Genomic DNA, 15,308 nt, shown 5'->3' with positions numbered 1-15,308 from the left:
GTCATGGGGAGCTTCTCCTCACCCAACATCCCAAGTTCTTCTCCTCAGGGCTGCTCCATCCATTCTCCACCAGCCTCTGTGTTTGGGGTTGCCTGACCAAGGGGCTCGATCTTGCATTTGGCCTTGTGGAACTTTATGGAGGTTCTCCCTTTCTATCTGCCCATTCCAACAGTTGGCAGCCTTGGGTTCTGCTGTCCCATGAGCTGCATCAGGACCACTGTGTATTGCAGTCAACAGCAAAACATCACCCATGTGTCTTACTACATGTTAATTTCATTCACGCTCCCAGCCTTCACAGCACCCTTTTAGGCTTAATGCCATCATTTCACTAAGTGTAGCTTGCTTCAAACTCTTTCAAACCCCTTGCCTCACAGTTTCATTCACACCCCTTGTTCTCATAAATAAGCAGTATTGAGACTGTTCCCTCTATACTCTTTCTACACCATTTATGCTATATAGCCCTGTGTCCACTCTGGCAGCAATTTTCCAAGGTGAATATTCCTTCTCCCAATCCAGGTATTGCTCATGAACCGATGAGTACATGAACCCACCTGTAGTCCAGGTACTGAGTACAATACAGAGGACCATTAAGATTCCTGAATGAACCCCATAGGGAAAGGAGGGTGTCAGATATTCATACTAGTCCTGCATGTGAGAAGTGACAAGATGTGAAGTAAGCACTTGGTGCTCTTGCTCTACTGTTGCTAAGATTTAACACATACTCATGCATTGGTAAAACGCAATAGTGACGTGCCATTTTGTGGCAAATGGGTTTGGTTATTTGGTTATGGTCACCTCTCTTCTTTTTGCATCATTGAATGATGTTTGCTGCATCCAGAAGCCCAGAGCACTTAACCATAGCTGATAACTTTCTTCTACAATCTGAAGGAACCAAAGTTTTCCTGAAAGCAAAGCTGGATCCCAGATGTGTGGATAAGCATTTCCTCATCTCTGTCCGTAGCCACTTGTGACAAACCATATTTTAACTTTTTTCTCCAAAGAAAGATAAATAGAGCCTCATTTATTTTTCATTGCTGTAAATGGAGGCTTTAGGATGTGGTCAAAATACTTAGCTACTCACTTGTTAGAGACAGAATCATGGAATCATGGAATCATAGAATGGTTTGGATTGGAAAGGACCTTAAGATCATCCAGTTCCAACCCCCTGCCATGGCCAGGGATGCCTCACTCTAGATCATGTCACCCAAGGCTCTGTCCAACCCGGTCTTGAACACTGACAGGGATGGAGCGTTCACCACTTCTCTGGGCACCCTGTGCCAGAGCTTATTCCTTATCTCCAGCCTGAATTTCCCCTGCTTCACTTTGAACCCATCACCCCTTGTCCTATCACTGCAGTCCCTGATGAAGAGTCCCTCTCCAACATCCTTGTAGCCCCCTTCAGCCACTGGAAGCTGCTCTGAGGTCTCCACGCAGCTTCTCTTCTCCAGGCTGAACAGCCCCAGTGTTCTCAGCCTGGCTCCATACAGAAGATCATGAAATATTAGGATTTCCTATTCTCTTTCCAGAAGCTTGTGTACGTCAGCACTTCTGCACATGAAACCAATATTATGTTCTCACAAAACCCAGACAGAAATACAGCTTTCATAGATTTTCATTGCACAGCACTGCACTTTCTCAGACATGACTTACTGGGCTCAGACTACCCCGTCCTTCCCCTGTGTTGGTTGATAAGCAATGCAGTCAAAGCCCAGAACATCACAACAATCTCATGTCAAAGAGCAATTGAAAACAAATACATCAGGAGCCAGGGGATTGTGTTACAGTGTCATCTCAGAGAACAACACTAAAAATACCACTGATGTCATGGATACTGAGAGTGTAAGTCATGGACAGTGTGGGAAATGGGGGGAATTAGAGGAAACTCCCCTTGTCTCCCAAAGTTATATTATAATTATAATGTAATATAAATATAATACATGACGGAAATCTTAGGGTAAAATGCAGCTGCTGCTTCCCGGGTAGAATATGGGTGGCATGTATGGAATCCACCCTACAATCGTTCCCCAGGCAACACTACAACCTTACCATAACCTAAGAGGAACTGAATAGAGGGTGGAATGAAAACACTGTGGCCAGGCTGTGATATACTCCCTTCAGGACTGGGAACTTGAAGCCACAATGTGCTGATAAACCACATAGCAGCTACCAAATACTGAAGATAAGGGCTCATTGTAATACCAGATTTACACCAATCAGTAACAAAAGGATGAATGACTAGGATCATTCAAGTTCCATAGACATATAGACATAGAAAATTGGAACTTGTGCTAGTATAGAGAAGATTGAACATATACAAGGGCTTCCTAAAAGGTTGGGGTGACCTTGGAACAACACTGACTAATGAAGAGTTCCATGTGGAGAAGAGAAGCTGTGTGGAGACCTCAGAGCAGCTTCCAGTGTCTGAAGGGGGATACAAGGATGCTGAAGAGGGACTCTTCATTAGGGACTAGAGCAATAGGACAAGGGGTGATGGGTTCAAACTGAAACAGGAGAAGTTCAGGTTGGATATAAGGAAGAAGCTCTTTACTGTGAAGGTGCTGAGGCGCTGGCAGAGGGTTCCCAGAGAAGTGCTGTACGTTCCATCCCTGGCAGTGTTCAAGGCCAGGTTGGACAGAGCCTTGAGTGACATGGTCTAGTGTGAAGTGTCCCTGCCCATAACAGGGATTGGAACTGGATGATTTTAAGGTCCTTTCCAACCCAAACTGTTTCATGATTCTATGATAGCTTGAGAGGAGGCTTTTGCCTTCTGTATGCAGATTTAGAAACAAGGCTAACAAATCTCTAATCAAGAAAGACCATTCTTGAAGTCTGGTACATCCTGAAAACATATGGACATGGTCAAAACATGGATTTGATGTGTCAGTGAAATATGATTAGAGTGCTTTTTGGATGAGCTATCCTCATAATTCCATCATTATAATACTAAAAATCACTCCTCCAAGTCAAAAGACCCCTGCCCAGGTTAAAAGACCCTTCCCTGAGCACGTGTAATAGGAAAATCAATGATGCAACCTTATGTAAATTAATTGATCAGTCAGGGAATGGTGGGAAGGTTACAGGGAGTTACTAACCTGAAAAGAATTGTGTAAATATGTGAAATCAGGAAGGGGACAAGTTAGGGAAGACTTCATTGCAACTGGGGTTGGCTGACAGGCTGTCTTCTCCACCTAGGGGTATGTATTAGGTAAGAACTATACTCTATACACATTTAATGATAAACTCCAGATGGATTTTAGATATTTTTATGTATTATTTCACTGGCACAGGGTGCCCAAAGAAGTGATAAATGCTCCATCCCTGGCAGTGTTCAAGGCCAGGTTGAACAGAGCCTTGGGTGACATGGTCTGGGGTGAGACATCCCTGCCTATGCAGGGGCTTGGAACTGGATGATCTTAAGGTCCTTTCCAACCCAAACCATTCTATGATTCTATGCTTGTTCTTGCAGCAAGTGTACAATCAACGGCAATCCTTGAACCTTCACCTATCCGAAGCTGAGATCTGTTTTGTGTGTTTCCAGAAACTTGAATTAAATCTGTTACTGAGAACCCCTGTATAGGACAGTCAAGCCCTCTGATACAGTGTGGTGTCCAGTAGAGCTCCTGCAGAAGCTCAAGGGTCTTGCCTTTCCTGCCACAGTGACAGACCCATCAAACATAAAGGTCTGAGCTAAAACCCCTCGTAATGCAACAAGCAGACACTGAAAATGCTTGAAACCAAGCCATTGCTGGGCTTGGGAAGGTGCACAGGGCATATTTGGCTGGTGGAGCTAAAGTCATGACACCAAAGAGGTGCACAGAATTAAACCCACTGGCTCTCAAGTGCAAGATGATATAGCTCTAAAACCCAGTAACCACAATACTAGCATTGCTCACAATAGGCCACAGTCATTTCACTGAGTTTGCAGGTCCTCAGGGCTGAGGCTTGCTGGGCTTGCTCTGTCTGAACTTGTCTTGATCTGCTTTCAACTTTGCTGTAACAGCAGTTTTCCTAATTGGCCTAATTTGCTCTGCTTTTGTTTGCCTTTGTGTGGTGCAACTCTAAGTTTGCATAGATAGCTGTAACAGGGAGTTGTTGTATGTAGAATGAGCAGTTTAGGACTCCAACATAAATACAGATGTGGTGCATCATTACAGGCCTCAAGAGACGGAGGTGCAGGACATGGCACAGAAGAGTGTTGGGGTGATACAAGGTGGAGCATCAGCTTGGAATTAGAGACCCCTCAGCTTCAAACAACTCACCAACAAAGAAATGAAGACCTGGAGAAGCAAAATGATCTTCTGGAACAGCAAAGAGAGCAAACAGCAAATATCAAACTGATGTAAAATGCAGCATGCAGGGTAAAATCCTATGAGAAGTGGACCAGCACCTTCTGACCCAGTTAAAAAGAGCACGATATAAAAGTGCTTTTACAAACATGATGAATCCCAGTTCATCCTCAGTTGAGGAAGAAGAATCTATTTCCATCATCATACTCCTCCCAATGAAAGACTCAGAATGCAGATGAATCACTGCACCTCCCTGTGAGATGGGAGGCAGCGGCATTAGTGGAAGAGTGAGCATAAAACCAGGAAAAGGGGTAAAAACTAGTAAGTATGGACATAACGATTAAAACTGTATTTTTAGTAAAAACTTTTCTGTAATAATAATGATGATGATAATAATTTCCTTTTTTTCTGTAATAATTTGATCTTCACTAATCATAATTCTTTGATAAAACTGTTAACATTTCACATATAGTTATAACAAATTCTTGGCTTCTTATATATTTGCTTTTTTCCCATAACAAGATATTGAATGTATGTATAATACAGACATTCCCAGCTGGGTATGGAGAGTCATTGGGTACAGAGATACTTAAGTAGGCCTTATTTCAGGGGCTGCTTATTTGGCTGTGGCACACTTCAATATCTCAATGTGAGACTGTCAATCTAGCTCCTGACACTGAGGGCATCTTCCTGGTATCTGAGAAAATCACAGCCAGGGGACATGTTATTCTGGAGAGCAGTGATTTTGAAAATGAATGGGGTCTTGGAGATAGACATCTGAAGAAGAGCTCCTAAGGAGACACTAAACCCCATTGGATTATTGCTGTGTTTTCCATGAGACATAAAGACACAAGGCTGAGAGGGTTATGTCTCCTCTTTGCTCTGGACTGGTACAGCTTCTTGTGGCAGCACACAGGGGAGAGAAGTAAAGAGCAGCACATTTCTCCTTCTTCCTCTTGTGCCATACAACTGCTTGGAACTTCTCATTTTATGAGTCTGAGGATGAGCAATGAAAGTGTTCCCATAAGGAAAGGAAATCTGGCAACATGGGACTCTTCTCTTGCTAAGAGCTTTGATGGATTTGCTGCAAGAGGAAGTATTTTTTTGTAGAATGGTGTAACTGAGAATGGGGCAGAATTACAGTTGTCATGTACACATGAGCCCTTCCTCATGGCTCACATGAGAACCAGTGGAAAGACAGAGAATCACAACTAATTTGACCAGGGCACAATTAATTCAATATGTTAGCATTTATTCTAGGATGGAGTGGGCTGGAAATGGTTGCTTCTTAGTGGTGGCTTTTCAAGCTGCCTGAATGAATAGTTCTGGTGGAGTCTTCCACATTAAAAATGTCTAAGATTTGGTGAGATGGGTCCTATTTTCAGTGTCTTTTATGTTTGCACCAAGCCTGGCATCATCAGCCATAACAAGGAACATACACTGGGAAAGAAAGTAAACTGTGACTGTGAAGCAGTCTTTCCTCATAGCAACCTTCCAATATCTGAAGGGGGCTACAAGGGTGCTGGGGAGGGACTCTTCATCAGGGACTGGAGTGATAGGACAAGGGGTGATGGGTTCAAACTGAAACAGGGGAAGTTCAGGTTGGAGATAAGGCAGAAGTTCTGTACTGTGAGAGTGCTGAGGCACTAGCACAGGGTGCCCAGAGAAGTGATGAATGCTCCACCCCTGGCAGTGTTCAAGGCCAGGTTGAACAGAGCCTTGGGTGACGTGGTCTAGTGTGAGGTGTCCCTGCCCATGGCAAGGGGTTGGAACTGGATGATGTTAAGGTCCTTTCCAACTTAAACCATTCTATGATTCATGGGGATGTCTCCAGCTACACCAAAGCTACAGAGGAAGGCATTTAGCAAATTGCATTGAGCAGAAAAGGTAGAAAAATAAGAAAAGGGAAAAAATCAGAAAGCTCCAACACCTCGACTTTAACTTTGTCAGAGGTGAGTGGTGAGAATTCTACATACAGTTTCATGCTTCAGCCCTCCCTCTCCTTGAACCAAGGAGATTTGTTGAGATCTCTACCAGCTAAACAGCATTAGACACAGCTGATTGCAGCCACTTCTCAGTGCTCATGCTCCATGACTTCAACTTGTGCATCTGTGTAGCTGTCATTGCTTTGACAAGCCGCATGTGGAGGAGGCTAATCTTCCCCTCCCTGCATTGGCCATGGATGCTTCACCTCTTTGATCTCTGGCCTGTTTGTCAGCATGTTTCTTGCATTTCAGCTCTTATGGCAGGGATCGCTGCTCCTGCATGAGATTTAGTCTGAAAAGCATAAAATCCGTGTGGGTGAGGCACTGTGCTTTGTCGTTGCACCCCCAGACCAAAACAGAGCACTCAAACCATAGGACAAAGCTATCTGCTTAAGTATAAACCTGAACCTCTCTTGCAAGGAGCAAGTAGCATGTCATACAAAATTAGCATATAGCTGAGTTCTATGGAGATGTGATACCTCTTCAGATAGACCTCTATTTCCCATACAGTGATAACCACCAATGGTGATCATAATGGATGTGTCTGGTCATGATAGCTGCATCCAACTCAAAGGGATTCAGGCTATAACACAATAGCCACAGTTTGCAACCCTCAACCGCAGCTCTGGTCAAGGTCCAGCTCAAGGCTAATTTGGTAAAAAAACCTAACATCTGTGAAAACATGACTATGAGTAAGTTATCTCACTCCATCTACAGCAGACAGCTCAGGGCCCATGGAGTGTTTCTTCATGGCAGTGGGCTGCAAGCCAGGGTCTCCCCTTGAATAAGGGCACCTCTCAAAGTTACTCCTCAAGGCTGAGAGATTCCTAGCTATAAAAGATCCTTGGTAAGTGATTAATAGCATGCTAAATGTTGAAATCTTATCTAAGTGATATAAAGGATTGATTGTGCATATGTAATCCTTTAGACATAAATCACTGACCAAGTGTGAGACTAAGTCTGGATCTAGCCACTCCTAAAGTCCTCTCTGAGAAGAAGCTTAGAACACAAGGGGATCATTTCATAGCCTCACAGGAGGTTCCCATGACTCAATGGGGGGGGGTCTCCTGACAGTTCTGTCCTTTGCTGTCCAAGGCTTATGCTTTCCCTGAAGGTTTGCCTGCATTTGTTTAAGAATGTGTTGCTCACTTGCAGCCTCTGCTCCTGATCTCGCCCAATACCTTGGGTCTGCTGTCTCTTGTATCACTGTGCATCTTCAAGAGTCTGGCTCAGTCTTCTATACACTTGGGTTGCTGTAGACCCCAATAAGGTCTTCCCTTCACCTCCTCTTCTCCAGGGTGAAGAAAACCAATCCCTCAGCCTCCCTCATACCTCATACTTCATCTCACTGAAAACATCTGCTGAAGTTGCTCTGGCTCCTCAAAGTCTTTCTGGTACCTGCGACTCAAAGTAGACATATTTGTCATGATTTTCTTAGTATCTCATCTCCTCAACCAGAAAGCTAAATGCCATTTTGCTTTCTTTACTAGGAGAGTACATGGATATGCACCGTGTTGTCCCATCACAGCATCCAGCAGTGCCCACTTTCTGTTGCAAATGACCATAGGATTAGCAGTATTTCTACAGCTGTCATGAAACCTGATGGCAACAACACGACCCAAGTGGGCTGAGTGCAGCCAAACTGCTTTTTGATTTGCCAAAGCACTTGGTGCTTGAACTGGGACAGTAACGTTGTCAGGGCAGGAATGGAACATCAAGAACTTTGCAGTAATGAGGAACTGTCACTCCAAATGAGACAACAGCAACAGCATCCTGTCTGCTTGCACACTGCTGCTTCACAAGCTCATACGTATCTTCCTGCACAGTAGCTTGTAGCTTAGGATGAGTAGGAAGAAGAGTCTGATTTCATGTACTTTCCAGTTGCATTGTTTGTTTTGCTTTTTTTTCCATTTTTTTTCCATTCCCCAAAAGGTTTTGAACCTTCCAGTATGTTGAGTAATATTTCCCCTCATGATTCATACAATCATAAAAACATAGAATCATAGAATGGTTTGGGTTGGAAAGGACCTTAAGATCATTCAGTTCCAAGCCCCCCCTCCATGGGCAGTGACACCTCATACTAGACCATGTCACTCAAGGCTCTGTTCAACCTGGCCTTGAACACTGCCAGGGATGGAGCGTTCATAACTTCCCTGGGCACCCTGTGCCAGCGCCTCAGCACCCTCACAATAAAGAACTTCCTCCTTATCTCCAACCTGAACTTCCCCTGTTTCAGTTTTAACCCGTTACCCCTTGTCCTGTCACTCCAGTCACAGAATAACAGAATCATAGAATAGAATCATAGAATGGTTTGGGTTGGAAAGGACCTTAAGATCACCCAGTTCCAACTCCCCTGCCATGGGCAGGGACACCTTGCACTAAACCATGTCATCCAAGGCCTTGTCCAACCTGGTCTTGAACACTCCCAGGGATGGAGCATTCACAACCTCCCTGGGCAACCCATTCCAGTGCCTCACCACCCTCACACTAAAGAACTTCCTCCTTATATGCAACCTGAACTTCCCCTGTTTCAGTTTTAACCCGTTACCCCTTGTCCTATCACTGCAGTCCCTGATGAAGGGTCCCTCTCCAGCATCCTTGTAGCCCCCTTCAGACACTGGAAGCTGCTCTGAGGTCTCCAAGCAGCTTCTCTTCTCCAGGCTGAACAGCCCCAACTTTCTCAGGCTGTCTCCATACAGGAGGTGCTCCAGCCTGTGATCATCCTTGTGGCCTCCTCTGGACTTGTTCCAACAGTTCCATGTCCTTTTTATGTTGAGGGCACCAGAAATGCACACAATGCTCCTCCAGGTGAGGTCTCTCGAGAGCAGAGTAGAGGGGCAGGGTCACCTCCTTCGACCTGCTGGTCACGCTCCTTCTGATGCAGCCCAGGATACGGTTGGTTTTCTGGGCTGTGAGTGCACACTGAAGCCGGCTCATGTTCATTTTCTCAGTGATCAGAACCCCTAAGTCCTTCTCCACAGGGCTGCTCTGAATCTCTTCTCTGCCCAGCCTGTAGCTCTGCCTGGGATTGCTCCGACCCAGGTGTAAGACCTTGCACTTGGCATGGTTAAACTTCATAAGGTTGGCACCATAGAAATGTGTTAGTCTCTGATGTGTTCAATAGAAAAGCAGCTTTACATCCTCACTCAACATGGTGAAAAATCAAAATGACTGATGTTGCTTAGAAGAGTTTTGAGAACAAAAAGCCTGGGACTTTCTGCTTCTGGAAACAACAAAGAGCAGCTTAGCATACTTCATAACTAAGCTCCATGTAAACATGTCATTGAGTTTCTTTGCCAGCCCCTTGCAACAATGGCAGGAGTAGAAAGCAGGCTGTTTATTTTTAAAATGAAAAACCACCCAACCCAAACCCAACCTATGTGAAATATTTCAGCAAGTGTTTTGAAACGCAGAGAGACAGCTTTGGTTCATGTAACAGATGTGAGGTGAGGAGAACTTTAGGCAGATATGATAGAATTACAGAATGGATTGGGTTGGAAAGGACCTTAACATCATCCAGTTCCAGGCTCCTGCCATGGCAAGGACACCTCACACTAGACCATGTCACCCAAGGCTCTGTTCAACCTAGCCTTCAATACTGCCAGCGATGGGGCAGCCACAGATTCTCTGGGCACCCTGTGCCAGCGCCTCAGCACCTCACAATAAAGAAACTCTTCCTTAGATCTAATCTGAACATCCCCTGTTTCAGTCTGAACCCATCACCCCTTGTCCTATCACTACAGTCCCTGATGAAGAGTCCCTCTCCAGCATCCTTGTAGCCCCCTTCAGACACTGGAAGCTGCTCTGAGGTCTCCACGCAGCTTCTCTTCTCCAGGCTGAACAGCCCCAATGTTCTCAGCCTGTCCCAAGTTATCTGAGCAAAGCAAACAGGACTTTTCCTGGTGGAACATTACCAAGACAGCTGGGCAGCTGAACCCTCTGCTTGGAAGCCCACCAGGTAATATCCACCTTCATGACCGTGTGATACAGCACAGGCAAGGAAACCAGGAGGCAGCAAACAACCTTGCCAGAATGCTTCAGGTCTGAGACCTGGCACTGCTGGCTCTGAAAGGCATGAGAATCACCTATGCTGTGCTTCTAATCCTCTTGAATCTATTGTGTCGTTAATTCTTCCTTAGAGGAAGAGTTTCAGGAGGCCAAGGCACTTGTGACCTCCTGCTGAGATTGCAGAGCCATCCAGTAATACCCGTAGGAGGCATGGAGGTTTCCTTTCATGTCCCTGCATAAACGTGCACTTGGCTGCTGCTGCAAACATGAGCTGCAGTCTGAAGTTCAAAGGGTGCTTGTGCTCTCCCCTCTGCAACAACATCACTTCAATTCCCTGCTGTCCACAGAGTCGCACAGCAGGACCTCATCTCATTTATTGCTTATTTATTATTTATGATTGTTCTCATTTGCTGTGTTTCTCCATGCACCTTTCCTACAAGGATGCTGGAAAATGACTCTTCAGGGACTGAAGTGATAGCACAAGGGGTTTAAACTTAAATAAGGGAAGTTCAGGTTTGATACAAGGAAGAAGTTCTTTACTGTGAGGGTGGTGAGGCACTGGAACAAGCTGCCCAAAGAAGTGGTGAATGCTTCATCCCTGGCAGTGTTCAAGGCCAGGCTGGAGTAGCCTTTGGTGGCATGATCTAGTGTGAGGCATCCCTGCCCTTTGCAAGGGGTTATAACTGGATGATCTTAAGGTCCTTTCCAACCCAAACCATTCCATTATTCCATGACTGATTCCATGATCAAACCTGGAGAGACCCCATTCCCAAGAGACCCCATTCCCAATGCAGCTACATTATGCTCCTGAGTCAGAAAATCCTGGATAGTTGCACCCAGAGTGAGTGCCTCAGTTGCAGACCAGCAGAGCTTCGTGTGTGCGTAGGTTAGGGAAGCAGTTATGTACACTTGTAAAGCCCAGGAAGCTCTTTGGAAAGCTTATTTTTAAACCAAATCTAGATGATTTATTTCAGCCAGAGAAGAATACCCAGGGTTACATAAAGAGATTATCATCTTCCCCTTAATGGCTGTGTAAATATGACTCATGCCCTTAAGGGTAAGGCTGTGTCATTAGTCAATGCAAATCTGTGCTTCCTATGGCAACTTCACCTTCCCCTTCGTAAACAAACTGCCAAGGACTTGACTTGGGTACAACACAGCTACTGCTCTGCAGTCCTCTGAAGAGGGAGAATTGAGACTACTGGGTCTCAGTTTAAAACACAACCACCTGGTAGTGACAGCAGCTGTTGTATAATGAAAGGCGTGTTGAGGGTAAAGCAGTAAAGAAGGAGTTTCTCCTGGGTATGGATCCAGATTGGGAATTATAATACAAATGAGGTTGGAAGGGAGCTCTGGAGCCTGTGGTCCAACCCCCTGGGCAAAGCAGGACTGGTTTGAGAGCCAATCCAGCTGCTCTTCACTGGATGCTGCTATTTCAGACATGAGCAGACCCCATGAGAGAACAGATCTAGTGCTCCCCTTCCCAAATGCAGCTGCACAAAGTAGTACTATTTGTACCAACAGCTTGGAAACATGTAGATTGAAGTCCTGAGCCAAAGCCCATGTATATTATACAGGTTGAGAGACTATCCCCAGGCTACAGTAGGATGAGGGTGGAAGCTGAGCCATCCTTTGCAGTTGCCCTGCTCAATCAGTTCTCCCTAATTATAACACTATTTCTGGCCAACAGGACTGTTTCTGTTCTCTGGGACATGTTTGCAACCTGCCTCTGATTTTCTCTGGTGTAATTAGTTATTTAAAACCGTTCACAAACCACGCAGAGCCGATTTCTTCTCTTTTGCAAAGAGCTTTGGTTCAGTGTCACATATGAGGATGCGCAGGCTTCTCACAGCTTCTCTGAGTATGAAATGAGAAGAGGATTTATCACCCAGCTTTGATGCTGAAGTTTTTGTGTCTAAATTCAGACTCTGAGCTCCTCAGAGGGAAAATTGCTACAGAGCTTCAAAGCCTTGTTTCCAGGATTTGTTGTCTTGGCAGTGAATCCTTCCCAGTGCTCCCATTTGATTTATAGCCAGGGAGTACAGGACGCTTTCCAGATGCAAAGGTGTTACTTTTCCTGAGAGAAGGATCTAATGGAAAACCTGGATCTTGGCAGGAAATGCTGCAGTCTTCATCCCCCAGAATCAAAGTGTGGATGCCCAGCGCATCTTTGTCCTAGTTATCAGACTGAAGTAGAATATGCAGCTATTTATAATGGAAACCTACATATTGGTACCAAAAATAGAGTGGAATGAAACTTTGTGAGGAATTAAAGAAAACATTGGAAATAGCAGAGCTGCATTTTAAGAGCTCAGGTATAGACCTGGTCTGCTTTAAAAGCTGTTTACTTCAGTGGTGACTAACTGCTGCATCTTCCCAGATCTACACTCATAGCAAGATTTGTCCCACAACTTGGCAGATAACTGAATTTCAAGGAGGGAAGTGATGCTATGAAATGAGAAACAGGAGAACTTTAGCTCTATTCCTCCTTTGATCAGGATATAGATGATCCCACTCTGTGCTGGACCTGCCTGGGCTGCAGAGGGGGTTAGTGCCACCCATGCAGCAATCTGCTGCCACTCACTGCTGGAGTGAGGCCATGGAGATGCTGCGAGGGCTGGAGCAGCTCTGCTCTGAAGCCAGGCTGAGAGAGCTGGGCTGGGGCAGCCTGGAGAAGAGAAGGCTCCTGAAGGGGAGACCTGGGAGCAGCTCCAGTGCCTAAAGGGGCTGCAGGAAACCTGGAGAGGGGCTTGGGTCAAGGGATGTAGGGACAGGCCAAGGGGAATGGCTTGAACCTGCCCGAGGGGAGACTGAGATGAGCGCATAGGCAGAAGCTCTTCCCTGTGAGGGTGCTGAGGCGCTGGCACAGGGTGCCCAGAGAAGCTGTGGCTGCCCCATCCCTGGCGGTGCTCAAGGCCAGGTTGGACACAGGGGCTTGGAGCACCCTGCTCTAGTGGAAGGGGTCCCTGCCCATGGCAGGGGTTGGAGCTGGGTGAGCTTTAAGATCCCTTCCAACCCAAACCATTGTATTATTCTCTGTGACATGGCCAGCCCCCGGGGACTGTGTGCATCTAGTACATGGCAGAGGCATTTTCTGACATCTTTCTACCTGAATGCTGGGGCTGGGATAGGTGACCATTTCACTCCTCCCCAAAATCAAAGCATGAGGAACCTGGAGATCTTGGAGACAATCAGCTGCAAACTTCTAGGGACTTGAATGCATGTAGTGTTTTGACAGCTAGCTGGTGCCCGAGTACAGACTCCTAAAGGCCTCATTAAACTTAGATGGCACCTAATCCTCCTCAATAAAACAATCACATCGTCACATGTTGTTTCAGGATCTGCATGATTACAGGATGCCATAAAACCCATTAACTCTCCCTTGGCCTCCAGGGGTGTCAAGAGCATGCCAATGTAAACAGGTGAGGTTATTGAGCAACTAGGGAGAAACAAGTATACAGGCACATCCATCTACCCACACATAGAGTCTCACATATATGTGTTCCTGCTGGCCTGGGCTTTCCAAAACACACAGCCACCCCCTCATAGCTCCAAGCCCAAACACCATTGGGACCATGGTTCAGAGGTTGGGAGATGGGTGTATCCTCTGTAAGATGGATCCCACCAGCCTGGCTCAGGTCTCTGTGACTTCTCAGCTTGCAGAGAGCATCCTTGTCCTCCCCTGAGCACTGCACGATAGGGGAGCCAGCAGGCTGATGGTGGGGTGGAGGATGGTTGAGCTCTACAGGTTGGTGGGTTCCATGGAAACATCCATGGGGCAAGGGAGAAAAGGCAGAGTCTGAATAAAAGACCTAGAAAACATGAAAGAGGAGTTGAACACCTCAGCTTAGACTGCTTCTCTCTTCTCTTCCTCTTCCTCTTTTTCTTCTCTTTCTATTTCTCTTTCTCTTTTTCTCTTTCTCCTCTCTTCTCCTCTCCTTTCCTCTCCTTTCTTCATCTTCATCTTTCCCTCCCCCTTTGCCTTTCCTTCCCATTTATCCTTCTTCTTTCCCTTTCCCCTTCTCCTTCCACTTTCCTCTTCTTTTCCCCGCCTCTCCTTCCCCTTTCCCATTCTCCTTCTCCTTTCTCATTCTCCTTCTCCTTTACCATTCTCCTTCTCCTTTACCATTCTCCTTCCCCTTTCCCCTTCTCCTTTCCCTTTCTCATTCTCCTTCCCCTTTCCCGTTCTCATTTCCCTTTCCCTTCCCCCTGAATACTCTACTGTGCTACCAAAGAGACATTTCCAGACAAAACATAAGAGACATCAATGCATGAAGATCCATTTCTGCTTTGCCACTATTTACCAAGTGACTCAGCATTCTCTATAGAGGTTAGATGCACTTGTGTGACCAAACGATTGCCACCTGATGTAAAGTTAGTGCTTGACTGCACACACTTGATATTTCTTTCCCACAGACTTCCTGGCTGGTTGAAGCAACAGCCTATCAACAGCTGCATTTTATTACATGTAAAAGAAATGCTACACATTTGCCAATGATTTTCTAAGGCCTTTTAGAAGGGTTTTACAAGGGGCCTTAAAAGCTGAAGCTCATCCCGGTGTATACATCCTTGTGCTGCCAATGGAGGGCAGGTTCTCACATGTGTGCCCTGGGTATGTGACAGAAATGCCTGCTCATCCCCCTTTCCCATTTGATGAAAAGCACTTGCTTTTTCTGCCTCATTCAGGATAACTGGCACAAGAGGACTCCAGTGAGACTCTCTTTGTTGTATTTAGTCCATTTCACTTATGACCGCATCAACAATAAGGCCACAGCTTTTGTCTTAACCATATGTTATGCTTTGGTTTATACCATATATGCAACTATTGTGTTAGGTTTAAACGACAACAGAGCTGTGCTGTATCTGTTAGAACATAGAGGGGCCCAACAGAATGGAAACAAATGATGAACTATTGATGTTAACGTGTTGTACAGGAACAAGGATTTATTTGTAAGAGTAATGTCATTAAAGCTCAAGACATTTCTCTTGACACTGAATGAGTTGTCATTTTTAAATACATCCTGATGAC

The 15,308-nt window shown here is 45.6% G+C and overlaps 1 long non-coding RNA gene across 1 annotated transcript in view; it reads left to right on the top strand.

Moving 5' to 3' along the window:
- The window catches only part of LOC133223495 (uncharacterized), a 449,146-nt gene that overhangs the window by 349,278 nt on the left and 84,560 nt on the right, over positions 1–15,308 (top strand). The gene's annotated exons all lie outside the window — the stretch shown is intronic.

This window comes from Neopsephotus bourkii, unplaced genomic scaffold, assembly GCF_033783945.1.
Source record: "Neopsephotus bourkii isolate Nb327-2 ecotype Australia unplaced genomic scaffold, CSIRO-AGI_Nbou_v1 NB_1637, whole genome shotgun sequence".
Lineage (NCBI taxonomy): Eukaryota > Metazoa > Chordata > Aves > Psittaciformes > Psittacidae > Neopsephotus > Neopsephotus bourkii.
Note: the sequence above shows the minus strand (reverse complement) of the source record. Positions and strands in the feature narration are given on the sequence as shown.